The 16,104-nt window shown below is 36.7% G+C and overlaps 1 protein-coding gene across 2 annotated transcripts in view; it reads left to right on the top strand.

Annotated features, from left to right (window-relative positions):
* Nucleotides 1-16,104, top strand: part of CACNA2D1 (calcium voltage-gated channel auxiliary subunit alpha2delta 1) — a 512,722-nt gene that overhangs the window by 347,588 nt on the left and 149,030 nt on the right. The window lies entirely within an intron of this gene.

Below are 16,104 nucleotides of genomic sequence, written 5' to 3'. Positions count from 1 at the left end.
TGCCAGGATTGACATCAAGGAGCTCACTGCCTATGTTTTCTTTTAAGAATTTTATAAATTCAGATTTTACATCTAAGTCTTTAATCCCTATTTTGAGTTAATATTTGTGTATAGTGTAAGATACTGATTCAGTTACATTCTTTTTGCATGTAGTTGTCCAATATTTCCAAAAGTATTTACCAAAGAGACTATCCTTCCCTGCTGCATGATCTCGCCTCCTTTATTGTAAATTAATTGATCATATATACTTGAGTTTATTTCTGGGCTCTCTCTTCTTCTGTTCCATTGATCTATGTGTATGTTTTTATGCACAGGCTTTTGGTTTTAAACACAAAATGTTGGCAATGTCATATTTAGGAATAAGAGGTAAAAGGGCAAAGAAATGGGAGATTGATACTTGAGTAGAATAAATATAAGAGAATTTTGGTTGAGTCAAAGAAATGAAAAGGCTTTGCTTCAGATTGATTTGGAAGGCCAGAGAAACTGACAAATAATAGAAAAGATCCTGGCTTCCATCAGTTTGATATGGAACACAAAGTGACAAGAAAGTACAGGCTTCTTTTAAAAACATGGATAAGATTAATATCAAAGAAAATACATTCTGGGAAGATTGACAAAATCCATTTCAGTAAGCCATCGATGTTTGTATCAGAATGTTAACTGCATGTTTAAGATTAAATGGAGTTTATTTCTAACAACTGCCTGATTTTGTTTTATGAAACGTAAGACTTAAAAAGTCTTGATCTGTTTGTTACCTCCTGATGCTCCATTTTCCTAAAAGGTTGATTGAAATTTTCTTTTTTGGAAGAAAAATGTGGTAGGTTTCTCCATAAACAAATCTTACCACTCTTGCCTTCTGATGAATCAGGGTGGTTGGCATTTGTGCATTCAGAGCTGATGCTGATTTAAATCATTTCTGAAAGTCAAAGGTTGTAAGTGAATTGGGGCAGAGAGCCACACATTGATGGTGAGCATGTTCGGCAATCTCAAGTGTTGTTACAATTCATCTACGACTGCTATGGTAGAACTTTATGGTCTTACAAGCCCATGTAATCATCGAACCTCGGTCTCCTGAGGCCCTATAAGTGTAAAGGCCCAATCGATGACCTCATCATTCTGAGGGAGGCGGAAGGGAATTGCTGCTTCTCTGAGTATGCAGTGAGCATTAGTTAAAGTGTTCTACATACAAGAGGTGCAAGCGTTGTATCGCTGGGTACCTGATTTAGTCAATAACTATTTTAAAAAGCAAATTTAAAAAAAATGCATTAGAAGATGGTGAGTTTTTATTGGTTTCAGTATCTTTATTTCCTCTCTGGATGGACTGTGAGGCATGCATAGATACATGGGATTTGTATTTAGTGCATTTATTTTAATGCAGATGTGAAAATCAGATTTGAAAGGCACATTTTTGCTTTTCATTAAAGGAAAACTTTAGGGGCATCTGGGTGGCTCACTCAGTTAAGTGTCTGCCTTCAGCTCAGGTCATGATCCCAGGGTCCTGGGATCGGCCCCGCATGGGGCGCCCTGCTCAGCAGGGGAGTCTGCTTCTCCTTCTCCCTCTGCCTGCTGCCCCCCTGCTTGTGCTCTCTCTCTCACTCTCTCTCTCTGACAAATAAATAAATAAAATCTTTAAAAAAATGGAAACTTTAGACAGTAAAGCATTCTGCCCACTGATTACTTTTTATGGGGAAAGATGTTCTTGTTTATGAGAGGTCCACATTGTTTCCTTTTGGCAATATCTCTTTGATAAGTAAAGCTCTTTAGTACTTCAGCATCTGTAGAGCTTATTGGTGTCAATAACTAACTTCATTCAAACCAGTACTTTGAAGTGTTACTGAAACAGTGACTCCTCAACCTGATTCTTCCATGTAGCTTTCATAGCTAAGCTACAGATTCGATTCTCTAATTGCCTCTTGAATAACCCTTTTTAATGGATATCTCACAGGCACACCCCCCCCCGTTATGCTTAAAATTGACTTCATTACTGTTGTCCCAAATATCCCCCCTGCTCCAATGTTCATATCTTTGTTAATAGTGCTATTCAGGCCCAAGCCAGAAAACCAGTTCTCTTTTTTTCCCTTTTTCCTATTGTCTGTCACTACAATCTGCAGATTATTTCTCCTCTTCCTTTTTTTTTTTTTAAAGAATTATTTATTTTAGAGAGAGTGAGAGAGTGAGAGGTGGAGAGGGGCAGAGGGAGAGGAAGAATATGTCAACCAGAGTCCCCATTGAGTGTGAAGCCTGACACCGGGCTTGATCTCACTACCCCGAGATCATGATCTGAGCCAAAATCAAGAGTCAGACGCTCAACCAACAGAGCCAGCCCGACACCCCTCTCCTCTTCACTTTTGAATCTCTTTGCATTCCCCATATGTACCACTTTTTTTTTTTTAAGTTCAGACCATTATTATTCCGCACTGACCTGACCGTACTAGTCTTCTCTCTTGTCTTTCCCATTCACATCTGTCTTGCTTCTAAACTACATTCAGTCTTACATCATACTGGCTTCTGAGGGAAGTCTCAAGTGCAAATACGTTTATTTTGTACATCAGCTTATATGTCTCTATAATTCTCAGAATAAATTTATTTTGTTTTTAGTACTTCTGGACCATCATAACTGTGTGTCTCTAATCTGTGTGGTTGTCCCACACCCCCCTTTCAACCATTTTGAATAACATCCAGCTCCTGGAATGCCTCTTTAAAAACAAAACAAGCAAACAAACGAAAAACCCTGTGCCCTTCACGGGGTGATCACTGAATCAACCACCTAGCCCTCCTACCACGTCTCCACTCCTCTTTATTTTTTTTTATTTTTTTATTTTTTTAAAGATTTTTTACTTATTTATTTGAGAGAGAGAATGAGAGAGAGCAAGCACATGAGAGGGGGGAGGGTCAGAGGGAGAAGCAGACTCCCTGCCGAGCAGGGAGCCCGATGCGGGACTCGATCCAGGGACTACAGGATCATGACCTGAGCCGAAGGCAGTCGCTTAACCAACTGAGCCACCCAGGCGCCCTCCACTCCTCTTTAAAACCGTGTTTGCCACTTCCTCCAGGAACTCGGGAGTGACCACTGCACTTTCCTCTGACTCTCAAAAAACATTTCCGTAGCTTCCAAGGCAGGTTTACTGTCACTAGAGTCTGGGACACAAAAGCAAAATTTGATGTAAGCTGCTTTGATTTATCTCTCTGTCTTCTCTATTAGATTTAGAGCAACTTGAGAAGAATTTTCACAACTTACTCGATTTTAATTCCAAGAGCCTAGACAAGGATTATTAATAAATGTTTTTTGAATGATTGAATACAGTGCTGGAATTAGACCTTCACCTCTCTAGGATTTCATTTATTGTAGTAAAAGTGCCCAAACCATTTTTAATCTATTCTGTATTCTTTTGTGCCTCATGTATCTGTTAAGATATTTTGGCATTGCAGGAAAACTATGTGAGTTTTTATCCTTGAAATACCGTTCTAGATTGTAAAGCCATTCTGTTGCTCTCTGTGAATTTCCTATTTGTCAGCATCATTAGTATCTGTTATCTTCTTAGAATGCTTTATATCAGTCTTTCCATGGTGAGTAGTTTGTCTGTCACGTCTCAGCTTAAAGTATTTCTTCAGAGAGGGGCGCCTGGGTGGCTCAGTCGTTAAGCGTCTGCCTTTGGCTCAGGTCATGATCCCAGGGTCCTGGGATCGAGCCCCACATCGGGCTCCCTGCTCAGCGGGAAGCCTGCTTCTCCCTCTCCCGCTCCCCCTGCTTGTGTTCCCTCTCTCGCTGTCTCTCTCTGTCAAATAAATAAATAAAATCTTAAAAAAAAAAAATTTCAGAGAGCATATTCCTGACAGTCCAGTCTAACAGCCACCCAGTCGATCTCCGTGACACCCGCAGTTTCAGTTATTTAAACAGGAATAAACAACTCTGATAGGCTATTGTTTATCCAGCTGTTTATTGTGTGTGACTTCTAGGATGCTGCAAGGCTTGACTGTTGGAATGACCCTCTGGCTCTGGAGAAAGAGCCTGCTAACTCCGGCCCACAGACCCACCACTTATTTTTGTAATTAAAGTGTTATTTATATATCTATTTTTATTTGAGTATAGTTGACACACAGTGTTACATTAGTTTCAGGTGTGCAACACAGTGATTTGACAAGTTTATACGTTGTTATGTTCACCGCAAGTGTAGCTGCCATCTGTCCCCATACATCACTATTATGTAATTGACTGTATTCATTATGCTTTGTATTTTTTTTTTTGTATTTTTTTAAATTCCTGTGACTTATTCCATAACTGTAGGTCTATATCTTCCACTCCCCTTCATCTATTTTTCCCAGTCCCCTGCCCCTCTGGCAACCATCAGGTTGTTCTCTGGATATATAAGTTTGAGTCTGCTTTTTGTTTATTCATTTGTTTTATACTTAGATACCATTTATGAGTGAAATCATATGGTATTTGTCTTTCTCAGTCTGACTTATTTAGCATAATACCCTCTAGGTCCATCCATGTTGTCTCGAATAGCAAGATTGCATCCTTTTTTATGGCTGCATAATACTAATACTCCATTATGGAGTGTTATATATATATATAAAATACATATATATGTATGTGTATACCACATCTTCCTTATCCATTTCTCTATTGATGGACACTTAGGTTCCTTCCATATCTTGGCTATTGTAAATAATGCTGCAATAAAGACAGGAGTGTATATATCTTTTTGAATTAGTGTTACTATTTTTTTTTAGGTAAATATCCAAAAGTGGGATTATTGGATCGTAGAGTATTTCTTTTTATAATTTCTTGAGGAATCTCCATACTGTTTCCTATAGTGGCTGTACAGTTTACGTTCCTATCAACAGTGTACAGTGGTTCCTTTTTCTCCACATCTTCACCAACCCTTCTTTGTCTTTTTTTTAAATTTTGGCCATGTAAATAAAGTGTTATTGGGACACAGTCAAATCCATTTGTTAATGGATTTGTTAATGTGTTGCTTCTGGCAGCTTTTTTTCTGCAGTTTCAGTGTGAGCCGTTGTGACAGAGACCATGTGGGTCCTAGACCTAAAAATATTTCCTGTCTGGTCCTTCAAGAAAAATATTTGCCAACTCCTGCTCAAGGGCTTAGATAAGTGCCTGACACAGAAGAGGAACTCAATAAATGTTTGTTAAATGAGTATATGATAGAAATTAGGTGAGTAAGAAATGAAGCACACAAATTGGGAGATACTTAATAGGAAGCTTCTTAGATATTTTTGTTGACTTAAAGGGCTTCCTAGAAACTGGGCTACAGTGTGTATACCAGCTTCTTCAAAACATGGGTGTTAAAAGGGGTTGATCTATTTCAGAACTTTAAGTGAAGCCAAAAAGACAACCAGAATGATTCAACTTCTCCAGTTCAGATGATTATAGCACTTACCTATCATGTTGGATCAAAGGGACGAGAAGGAATTATTGGATCACTTGTACCTGCTTAGAATGTAGCCTAATGAAGGTTACACTAAAAATGTTTTACCCTTTACTGAGAATTACCTCTTTAAAAAGGTGACCTAACACATGAGAATACAATTAATATATGCAGTCTTTCATTTACTTTTTATATTTTAATTAAATTATAACTATTTTTCAGTACTCAACCATGTTAGTCATTACTATTCCTTGGATGCCTACTATGCATTAAATATAGCATTATTTTCATTTTCCTAACAACCCTAGATATCCTAGGTACTGTTCTTTCCATCTTCTACGTGAAAAACTAGAACCCTGTACATTTGTATAGTTTGCCCAGTGTTGGATAACTCTATATTAAACACAGAATGGCCCCATCCCATTACCTCTTCCACTATATTCTAGGCATTGGAGGAAAAATAAATAACATAGTATCTACCCTAGTAATGGACAATATATAATTGGAAGTGTGCAAATAAACAAGGATAGTGAAATGTGGGAAGCATGTGATAGAGGTCAACAGAAAAAGCTGTAGGAGAGTGGGGAGGTTTATACTCTGCTAAATGAGGGGGCGCAGGTGGGGTGGGAAAAATCACAGAAGACCCTGCAGAGAAGGTGATGCTGGCTGTGCTAAGAAAGTAGGGAGGAGGTTGACAAATGAGTCAAAGAGAGAAGACAGTATGTGCAGTGCTGTGGAGGCAGGCAGCAGCACTGTTTGCTCGGAGAAGGGCGCAGATCTCACTATAGCTTGGGTTTATGGCAAATGGAAAAGCAATGAAAGACCTAAACGGGAGATTGGGAAGACCACCAGGTAAGATCACCTTTTATGAATAACTGAAGATTTATAATTAGGGAGGGCATTCGCAGAGTAGAACACTGTGGCAACAGTGGGAAGAATGGGTGAAAGTGAGGCGAAATTGGAAGTAGGGAGACTATTTGCAGGTTATTGCTGAAGACCTAAGAGAATGTGGCCCTAGAGTAAGGGAAGATCAGTACGTAGGAGGTGGAACCAACATGACCTGGTCCTTTACCATCTTCTGTTACATTGAACAGATCAAAAACCTTTAAGCCATTTCTAATAGTTTGTGCAAATTACTTGTTTTGAGCAAGTGTTGAATCGTTTGTATTTTAAAACTATATCAAAATAGCTTGAGCTTCTTCCCCAGTTTGACTTTGATAAATTTAAGCTTTTGTGGGATATGTAGCTATGATTTATTAATTTATTATTGAACACATGATTTATTAAGATAGAAAAATAATTATTTCTTTATTATTTTTTTTTTAAAGATTTTATTTATTTATTCATGAGAGACACACAGAGAGAGAGGCAGAGGCAGAGGGAGAAGCAGGCTCCCCAAGGAGCAGGGAGCCTGATGCGGGACTCGATCCCAGGACCCCGGTATCATGACCTGAGCCGAAGGCAGATGCCTAACCATCTGAGCCACCCAGGCGCCCGAAAAATAATTATTTCTTTATTATTAAATTATTTGCTGAACAACACAATAGCCAGGACTGATAAATACAAATTTCATGTGGCAGTAACTGTAACATGTACGTTAAAATCTGAACAAATCATGCTCAGTGTGTTGTAAGCATCCTGAAAGCTGACAGTTGATGTATTTTTGTAGATGTCTATTTGTATAAATACCAAAGTATGTCCTAAGGGTTCTGCGGGTATGTATGCTGGATGCATAGGGACAATTTTCTATTCACGTGCAACCAGAGATACAAGGATGTTAACCTCACGTCTTAGAAATGATGTTAGATTTGATTCACAAGTCTGTAACAATCTACTTCAATATCTTAGATTTGTTTTGTTTTCACTGTGAAGCAGTGCGTGATGTTTCAACCAAGTGATCGCTCTTCTTGATTCTAGTCAGCTACCACATACTGTGTTTCAGTGCATCTGCTCTTTCCATCCTAAAATCACCAGGCAACTCTTTGTTCTAAAACTGGTTGACACTGGGGCGCCTGGGTGGCTCAGTTGGTCAAGCGACTGCCTTCGGCTCAGGTCATGATCCTGGAGTCCCTGGATCAAGTCCCGCATCGGGCTCCCTGCTCAGCAGGGAGTCTGCTTCTCCCTCTGACCCTCCCCCCTCTCATGCTCTCTCTCTCTATCTCATTCTCTCTCTCAAATAAATAAATAAAATATTTAAAAAATAAATAAATAAAACTGGTTGACACAAACCCCTAAGTACCTGGCAGGCTGTGCCTCATTGACAGCATCACCCTATTCCCCAGGAGCCTTGTTATTCTTCTTCTTCGGCCGTATCTTGTCAGCTCCAGTACTTCCCGGTCCTTCTTAGTGAATTCAGCAGTCCCATTTTACACGTAGACACTGAATTGCCTATACCGTTAAGCAGTCTCTGAGCAAAGGCAAGGGATTTCCCAGGTCTAATTTGGTCTGTAATTCTCAGCCTAAGTTTCCTCTCAGCTTTACCAGAACTATGTGTGCATAACTCCACGTACACGTGTGCATGTGTGGCTTCTGGTACATATATTAGATCTTATATAATTTCTTCTACCAGAATTGTAGTGTGTCTCTGCTATATTCAGGGCTGTGTTCACCAATGTGGTTTGATTTCAGGAGTGCTGGAAGTATCCCGTTGTACAAATTACCTCCTCACCCAAATTAAACTACATGGTACATTAAATGATATTATGAGATTTTTTTTTTTTTCTTTCAGTTTGCATTCTCTTACGTCAATGGTTTTGGAAGAGTTTGCAGACTGTTTTCTTCATGTAAGGTAAAATGAATTAGTGTTGTTGGCCATTAATTTGGGGCCAAAGTGAGAGTTCCTTGAGGCAAGGGGAGAATACAAGGTTTTAATTCCTCATCCTAGTGGTTTAGCAGCTCGATCAGAATTGTTCCATCAAGATATTTTTATTTTTGTATTTTCTTTTTTAAGATTTGAGAGAGAGAGAGAAGGAGAGAGAGCACAAGTTGGGGAGGGCAAAGAGAGAGGGAGAGAGGGGGAGAGAATCTCAAGCAGAGTCCACGCTGAAAGAGAGCCCAATGTGGGGCTGGCTCTCAGGACCCTGAGATCATGATCTGAGCTGAAATCAAGACTGAGCCACCTAGGCGCCCCCATCAAGATATTTTTAAAAAATCATTTGTATGCAGGATATTAAGAAGTAAATAAGATAATGATAAGGACTGGTGATATTTATTGTGCAGTTACTAAGTGACAGTGTTCTAAGTTCATGTAATCTTCAACATGGCTCTGAGGCAGACGCTCTTATTAGTCCCATTGAGCAGGTGAGGAAGATGAGGTTTGAGAGAGGTTCATTTTCCCAAGGTCAGATAGTTCCTTCTGGCATCAAGACCTGGGGTCTATGAGTGGGAAGGCAGTCAGTGAGAGTAGTCTTTACTTACACTACATGCATTCACATACTAAATTCATAAATGCTAAGTATTCAGAGGAGAGCATCCCACCAGGAAAATATTATATGTGTTAAAAAAAAAAAAAAACTCTCAATTTGAGGTTTTTAAAATTTGGTCTTAATTGAATATTCTCATATGGCTCCCAATTCCATTTGAATGGTCTCATAGTTTATTTTTTTGGGACATATCCACATTTTATTTCACTTTTAAAAGTTTAGATAAAAGATGTTTAGGGCATTTGTAGGTATTTTCATTTCTTCAAAATTTAGCAGGCTCTGTGTTTACTGAAATATAAAGCTAATATGTAGAAATAGGTATTTAACTTTTTTTTTAACAATTTTAATTACAAACAGTCAAATTTATGATAAAAATGACTGAAATAGTATCAGTGGGAGCAATTGGGTCTTCTTCAGGCAATTACTCTAAAGTTGCTGGTTTGTATTTACAAATTAATGTTTTTACATTTAAAATGATAACATTTCAATCACATTCCAATGAAGAATACCTCATCATGTGAGAGCTTCTAAATATAGCAGACGGAAGGGAAGTGGCTTCATTACAAAATGAATAGAATTACAGTCTCATTGCTGTATATAAAAGGAATGTTACTGTTCAAGTAAAATAATTGACAAGACTAACATAATATGCTGAGCAATGGAAGGACGCTTTCATCTGTGTCAAACAGCTAAAGGAGGTATGTACCATACAGGTTTTTAAACAGCTGAGGAAAGAATTGTAATCATAGCCATTGTTCATGGATTGCCTTTTATTCATAAACTTGTTGGACGTTCACACTAAGCCTGCAGATCATCTAGGATCCCTACTGTATTTGTATTTTTTTTTTTCCAGATGAAAACAGAAGCTTTAGGAGCTAAATGATTAAAGTAGCCTGTTGGACCAGTGATAAAGGCTCTTGGCTACCAAATTACTAATCATTTATTTGGTCTTGATGATAGTAGAAATGGAAAAACTTAGAATGCCTGAAGGATAAAACCAAGATTTTTCCTTGTTTCCTATACTTACAATATTTCTGAAGCAGAATCCCTACATGCCTCCAAGAAAAATCTTACAAGTAATTACCATTTTATTGAAAGTGACGTTTAAATCCCTCAATTAATAAACATGACATTAGATCCTAGTGTCTTCCATTTCCCTTGCATTATTCTTATTTTCTGTAATGACAGAGTGGATTTCTTCTGAGCTCCTTCTATGCACGCCACAATTTGCAGATTTCATTAAAGCAGAACAGCTGGGTTCTGGGCATTAGCCAGGTGCTCAATCTATGGGAAACTAAAGAGAGAGGGAGTAAGGCCAGGATTCTCAGTAATACGGACGTTAGAGAACTGACAAGGACAAGGGCCTTTTAATATTTGTACCAAATTCACTGTAGGAATAGGCTTATCTCCTCATCAGGGTCCACATGTGCCTTTGGAGGCTTCTGTTCGGCCTTCCGCAGTGGGAGGTAGATGCTGGTGCCTCATACGTGATTAGAGAGATGAGATTTGGTCTTCCAATCTCCCTGTACCTTATTAATCTTTCATTTACACTGGGATTAGATGAGATTCCATTAGCCAAATCCACTGAAAAGATTCGTTCATTTTAATATTTATGCATACTGTGTAGTCCTTAAAGTGGATTCTTTTTGTGTGTGTACTTAATTGGATCAGTGGGTTTCTTATTATTAACATTTTTCTTTTTAGAGATGAAGTTGATGAATAAAATTAGTGACATCTGGTTCAGCTCAGCTGTTAAATATAACTTTTAATAACTGCCTTATGTATTATAGGATAAAATGAACATTTGCTATAAAGATAAAATCAGTTTAGAATCACAGAGTAAGCATTGACTCATTAAAAGAAAAATAAAGCAAAACTGTAGTATTCTGTGAATGTCCAAAAACGGGGGGTGGGAAAAGGTGATATTTAGTGTCACTAAAAACTAGCCTTGAAATCCTTACTTCCTCAGGTATGAGAAGACTGTATTAGAATTTCTGAGACTAAAATGAAAATTTGTCCAATCCAAATGTGGCCCAAAGTATTAATTTGCTGTCATGAAATACTCTTTTTAAATTATATTAACTTTCACTTTGAAGAAATTTTGTTTCGGCTTTTTGTTGACACTGCTCGTTGAGACTATTGCTTTTTAAAAAGTGCATTGAATGTCCTGTGTATAATTATAGTGGTACTTGAGCGAGATTTCCGAACTTGGCATTGTTGACGTTTTGGGCTGGGTAATTCTTTGTTGTGGGGGTCATCCTGTGCATTGTAGGATGCTCACAGCATCCCTGGTCTCTCGCCACTAGATACTAGTAGGCTCTCACGCATCTTGACAATCAAACTGTCTCTAGGCATTCCTGACCATTCCTCGGGGAGGAACAGCGCTCTCAATTGAAAAACACTATGCCACAAAGGTATAGTTATTTTTTTTTACATTTAAAATTTTAGATAATCAGAGCTACACATATAATGAAAGCTTAGAAGTCAGTTGCTCATAAACAGTACAAATTTTAGAATCTGACACAGCTGAGTGCTATCTCTACAGCTCTCGCTGTGTTTTTTATCAAATTGAACACCTTTCGTAGGTTTTATTTTTGTCATGGAAAAAAGGAGATAATATTAGTATCTCAAAGTGCCGCTCTAATAGTTAAATGGCATAATGTATAGAAAGGGGTTAACACACTTGCTGCCACAGTATGTGCTTAATTAAATATCACTGACTTTATCAGTGGGAATAGTTTAAATAACTCATACCAATGTTACCTAAATGCAAGGCTATAATAGAGCAGTACTATTAGTTAAATGGAAATAGTATATTAAACATTTTGGCCAGTTCTCTAGTTTTATTTATTTAACTGTAACATATTTAGCATTGTTAAACAAAGGTAATTTTAGTATCTATTTTGTTTCATAGCTTTCATATCTACAGGTCTTATCAAAGACTTGTCAAAACTATCTTGTGTTTTATAAAATACATTTTTGATGCACACTTAATCAAAATTATATTTTAAAAAATCCTACTATGTTTTTTCTTTGTTTAGCTAGCTTCTGTTTCATTTGAAAGATGTAGTTGGCATTTATGGGCATTCTAAATAATCTTAAGGCTTTTCAAATAGTCATATGGTGCTATTAAAGCGTGGTGAGGCCCTGAAACTTGACTAAGTCAAGAAAATGTATTCAGATTTAAAAGGGAGCAGTAGTGCGGCGCTTTATGGGTTGAAATTTATGGAGAAAAATGGGATTCAGAACTTGTTGATGATTCTGTAATCCATGTCATAAATAAGATGTAGATTTAAGTCATGTATCTTAGAAGAATTAGCAGGAAATGTAAGGTACTTCTTTTGTGCTGTTACAAATTAGATTTTTCTTTGTTCCCTTGAGAAGCCAGATTGAACAATAGAATATTCTGAAAGAGAATTGCTGAGCACCAAGGCCATGTTTTTGAAAACTAAACATAGGAAGAACAGAGATGTATGCTGGGCGTTCTGAATCAGTTAGCGGTGAAATCCTCTCATATCATTCACAATAGAAGCCCCCAAGTCAAGGTTGACTTTTCTAGCATTCACGACTTCTAACAGGCTTAGCCTTGCACATTTATAAAAGACTTATTTTTTTTGCAAAATAAAACATCCTAACAAAGATAAAAATCTCCATTTCTTAGAAGTGGGCATAAAATGAGCCCTAACTTTACTCTTCACACAGCCATAAGACACTTAGTTAAGTTCATTAGTAATTGACACTAAGTTCAAGGCTAGATCACTATTGACCAGTTAGTCTTCCACAGTGGAAAGAAAAATGTAGGCTGCTCGTGTACTTCTAAGATCTGTTCAAGCGAGAAATTCAAAGTTTGTGTGAATGAAAACATTACTAGTTTGGGGGGAGCAGTGAGTGAATATAGCACATCTTAAATAAAGCAATACATACACAATGTGTAATTGAAAATATGAACTACAATATAATTTTAAGTATTGCTAAACAACTATAGAAAAGTAGTCAGAGCTGTTATCTATGTACTTAAGTATATCTGTCTAAATAAAAGGATGAAGTTCTGTTTGGGGCCAAGAAATATTCCAAGATTTTTTTTTAATAATTTATTCTGAAATTCCTATGTAAAATATTTTTTGGCTACCAATTTATATCATTATTTCTTCAGTTAAATAAAATTCTTTGCATTTTGATTTTCTGTAGACCTCCAAGTAAAGACTGTGACTTACGGAAAAGTAATTGCTTTGAAAAGTCTTTGTAATATACAATGACAAAGGGAAACAAAGTGTTGAATTCTAGTGAGTCAGGATGCCACATTGACTTCTTGAGAGTCGAGTCTTTATAAGAATGAACAGTACATTTTCATATTCCTATTAAACAGTAATATTTGTTGAAAATAATTTTCTGAGGTATTTGGGCTCGTTTTATTTTTTTTTCATCATAGAAAGATTATGTTTTATATCATTTAAGTACTATGGTCGTAGGGAAGTAGACGAGACTAAAAATACTGGTTGAGGACAGATAGGCACCAGCGTAACCACTTACCACTGGGTAATATGAAACAACAACAAAAAAATCTAATAGTAACTGTTAACTTTTCTAATGCACCAGTTTTTCTACAGAGTTGTAGCCAGAAGAATTACTTAAAAACATCTTCCTAAATAATGTCTACTTAGGAATTTAAGTAGGAGAGAGCGAAAGAAAAAAAAAATATGCAGGTAATTATAATGGAAGTAGCAGGGGAAGATAATAGGTTCAGGAAATAACATAAACTTCTTTTTAACACAGCCAATATTCTGCATTAGTTTCATTCTTCTGTCATCTGCAGATTACCCAGTTATTTCAGTATTGTTTAGCCTGAGTTATGCTAATGGCATAGAAATGGAGAGAGATGAGACACCTTAGTGATTCTGGAGAAGCTATTTCATTTTATAAGGTTAAGCAGATAAAAATCTGTTCATTTTAGGAACCCAGTTTAAGAAACTAAAATAAGATATGTGTATTAGTCAAATGTAATAGCGTGGATCAGAAAAATATAGCCAAATAACCAAGAAGGATCGAAAATGCATTCATACTTTTTGGTTTGCTTTGACGCTTTACATATTTAATGCATTTTTAACTTGTTCAGTATAGTTTGAGAAAAAAATGAATTTCTAATGCAGCAATTTATTTTACTTTGTAATTTTGGTGTTTTAAGGAATTGGAACACTATAATTGAATGAATGTCTCTCTAAAGTTCTCTGATTAAAGACTGGAGCTAACTTTGCACTTCTGCGGCAGATTCTTTGATTTTGATTTCTTGCTTCGGACATTCAAGTAAAGATAATGAGTAATAGAATAATGATGGCACTAAAAAAATCTTGATAAATATACGGGGGCAAATGGAAGCATCTGTATCCTTAATCTGGAATTAAGCCTTGCACATATGATAGGTATACAGTACCATTTCTTACATTTGAACGAAACTTAAAATCAGTTCAAGTGTCTATTATTACAGATTCTTTATGTCCTTGGCTCATTTGCAGATGAACAAGTTTTGAGAAAAACATTTTGATATCTACTTCAGTAATGTCTTACCTGAAAAAGAATTTTCAGATATATAAACTGCAAACTTTAAGACCCATCACCATAATACTATTTCAGAGCTTGACTTGTCCCCCAAGTACCTAAAAGTATAATTAACAGTCAGCATATCAAAGCCTGATACTTAGTAGTTGTTATCAAATAAAACTAAGAAACCAATTAGCCTTGAAAACAAACAAAACTTTATTAAAAATAATTAGATATCAGTTGTTGCTTAATGTGAATTAAAGAGTGAAGGAAACTGAAGAGATAGCTAGAGTAGATTGGCAATTAATGAAGTGTATCTGGATCATAAATAAACAAGATTATTTGTTCAGTAGAATATTACTGTAAAATTCATGAATGTTTAAAGAAAAGTACAATGTTCCTCCTTTTCTGTGATGTTTTGTATATAACTATAAATATTCATGAATAGTATTAGTTCAGGTTATCTATGTGAATATAAATTTTTATATAACAGGCCACTTAATGTTCATTGGATCATGCTTTTGAATATAAATTCACTAGTATCAGACACATCATGGTTCTGACCCAGCTCATGAATATTCACACACACAACTGATCTTTCTGCAAGTAATCACATCCATAAAGATGGAAATCTTGTTAGCTCTGAATAATGAGAAATGCATTAGGATGCCAATCCCAGGACAATTTCACAATACCCTTGTTTTCATCTTTTTTTTGTAAATGATAAATTTTAAAATATAAACACATATGCTGTGCATCTTTCTTGTTAGAAACTCTTCTTTTTCCTTTACAAAATATTGGGCTCGATTTAACCGTGACTGCATTTGCTTTCTTGATTTGCTGTGGTCACAGAAAAGAATAGAAATTAAGAAGTATCTCTGGTGCTTATCCCACACTCATTTCCACTGTTTAGGCTTGACCATAGATTCTCAAGTGCACAGTGGTCCAATCTCCTGATCTGCTGGGGGCACGGTACATATTTTCCATATAAAGGGGGAAAAAAAGATGTGAGATGATGTATGTCATCTTTTTGTGTAAAGGGAAAATAATATTCTAAGCTAAGTAAATGTTTAATATGTTAGAAATAAGATGCTCTGATCATGGAGGCCCATAATTATAAATTATATGCTAAATCCCACATTGTGATTGCTTCTCTTTAATTCTAATGGATGGCATGTGTTTTTAATACCTATCCAAGTTCAATCAGTAGTTACAAGTAAGAGTCAAAATCGATGGCCTGGCCCTTATTAACATCATTCTCTAATATTTAATTGAACTAACCAGAGAAAAAGAACTATTGCTCGCAAAGGTAGTAGTAAAGCATCAGCTACTTCCGATTTCTAACGTCAGTATTGTCAAGCCTCTGAATGAATTTTCTCTTTGTCAAGATGTATACATTTGTTGTTGTTGTTGTGTAAACAGTTGATAGATGATGTTAGATGACAAACATCTTTTTTTTTTTTTTTTTCAATTCCAGTAGGGACCAAATTATGTTAGTGTGTTACAGAGATTCATCGGTAGTTGAGGGAAGTGTGGCCATTAAACTGTGTCCTCAGGTGTTCTGTAGGTTTCTTCGGAGCTGCTTCAAGGGGAAGTATGCCCGCCCCCCACCTTCTCAACCAGGAGAGCTGCTATTGCCTGTTTTACGTATCACAGTGGTTCTCAACAGGGAGCGGTTTTATTTGTATTCTGACAATGTCAGAAACATGTTGCTTGTCCCAGCTTGGGGGTGGGGGCGTGTGGTACCGGCATCTAAT

The sequence above is a fragment of the Halichoerus grypus genome, chromosome 12 (genome assembly GCF_964656455.1).
Source record: "Halichoerus grypus chromosome 12, mHalGry1.hap1.1, whole genome shotgun sequence".
NCBI classification, from domain to species: Eukaryota; Metazoa; Chordata; class Mammalia; order Carnivora; family Phocidae; genus Halichoerus; species Halichoerus grypus.
Note: the sequence above shows the minus strand (reverse complement) of the source record. Positions and strands in the feature narration are given on the sequence as shown.